The 1,664-nt window shown below is 49.2% G+C and overlaps 1 pseudogene; it reads right to left on the bottom strand.

The window, feature by feature from the left end:
* Positions 1-1,448, bottom strand: part of LOC102468846 (peptidyl-prolyl cis-trans isomerase A-like) — a 69,334-nt pseudogene extending 67,886 nt beyond the window's left edge.
* Between the last annotated feature and the right edge of the window lie 216 nt (positions 1,449-1,664).

Below are 1,664 nucleotides of genomic sequence, written 5' to 3'. Positions count from 1 at the left end.
CTCCCGGAGGCAGCCGAAGGGCTATAGGGAAGGGTCATGGGATTGTCCCAATAGCTCTGTACCATCAGTGAGGGAGCTGGGGCCATTCATTCCTTCTGGGCAAGCCCACTTCAGAATTCTTTCTTTAGACTTCTAATGGGAGGAGCTGAGCCCTGAGTCCGAAGGCACTTGCTACATGAACAAGCACATAGTGCATACGGGCCCAGGACTCAGACGCTCTTGCCTGCATGTAACATTTTCCCCTTACAAGTATCACTAGCTTCTGCTCGTTCTGCTACAGTCAGTCCTCTCCACTTCTGGACTGGGTCACTCTTTGCCTGGATAGTGTTTCTTCCATAAAGCCTCCCTCGACTTCCTCCATGCCTCCTTTAATGTCTATGGCTTCTCCTGGGAGGCCCCACTGCTCAGCACAGGGCATGACTCAGCAGGCAGCCTTGGGACCTTCTGCAGTTCCCACTTTACTCACTAGATGGCAGATGGTGTCCGTGACTGAGTGCATGGATCTGAGAATTACAGGTTTTGAGTTCTGCTTCCAACCAGCACTTTTTTTTTTATTGTAGAGAGATTTCTGCTATAGGGTTCATCTAAGAGGACCTAAGTTCTCCCAGCCAGCTAGCTTCTCAAAAACTGTTCCACCTATTCTTACAGAAATTCTAAAGATGACTTTTGTCCTTCAATTGAGTCTGAAAAAAGAGAATTCAATTCTTCCAACCAGCACTTTTTTTTTTATTGTAGAGAGATTTCTGCTATAGGGTTCATCTAAGAGGACCTAAGTTCTCCCAGCCAGCTAGCTTCTCAAAAACTGCTCCACCTATCCCTCCAGAGACTCTAAAGATGACTTTTGTCCTGCAATTGAGTCTGAAAAAAGAAAATTCAATTCTGTACAAACTCAAAAGTCCTTTTTTTCTCTCTCTCTAATGAGCTTCAACGGGTAAAAACTGACTTGGATAATTCTTTTGCTGACAACCCTAATGGCTGGGGTTCAACATGCATTTTTTACTTTTAAGCCGTTACTAAACAGAAACTATTCAGGACCTACAATGACAGGGTAAAAATGCGGAGGTTTCTCAGCTCTGCAGACTCTCTCTGCTTGCTAGTACTCAAGGTCAGTTGGAAACTGTTTGCTTTCTAACAGAGCCAGAGACATAAACATCTAAGGGTTAATCTCCACAACAGTCACCACAGCAGCTTCCCTGGAGTTGATTTTCCTAGGCAGGGCTGAGCCAGGGGGCCAAGGAAACACCAAGCCTTGCCTCACCCCCAGCCCCTCCTCCCCTGCTCGATGGAGTGGGCCAACTCCATGTGGGTGCTATAGCCCCCAACTGGATCCACCTGCAGGCATGTGGCACTGGGGCCTTCCAGCCCACCTGTACCCCATCACAGTCATGGTCGAGCAGCATGGAGAGGTGAGCCCAGGCCAGCAGGGATGCGCTGGGAAGCAATGACATTTCGCTCTGGCTGCCTGAATACTTCTCTCTGAGTCAGGTAGGAACAAAGAGGCAGGGGACTGAAAGATGCCTTTGTGCTGGGAGCCAACTCCAGTAGACAGACCCTGAGTGAGGGTGCTTTGTCCACCCTCCACCCTCCAGCTTCTCTGGAAGAATGCCACCAGGGTGGGGCCTGGAGCGTCTTTCACACCCTCTTCCCTCCCCTCAGTATGCCCT

The sequence above is a fragment of the Tupaia chinensis genome, unplaced genomic scaffold, assembly GCF_000334495.1.
Source record: "Tupaia chinensis unplaced genomic scaffold, TupChi_1.0 Scaffold000223_1, whole genome shotgun sequence".
In the NCBI taxonomy this organism is placed as follows: domain Eukaryota; kingdom Metazoa; phylum Chordata; class Mammalia; order Scandentia; family Tupaiidae; genus Tupaia; species Tupaia belangeri.
Note: the sequence above shows the minus strand (reverse complement) of the source record. Positions and strands in the feature narration are given on the sequence as shown.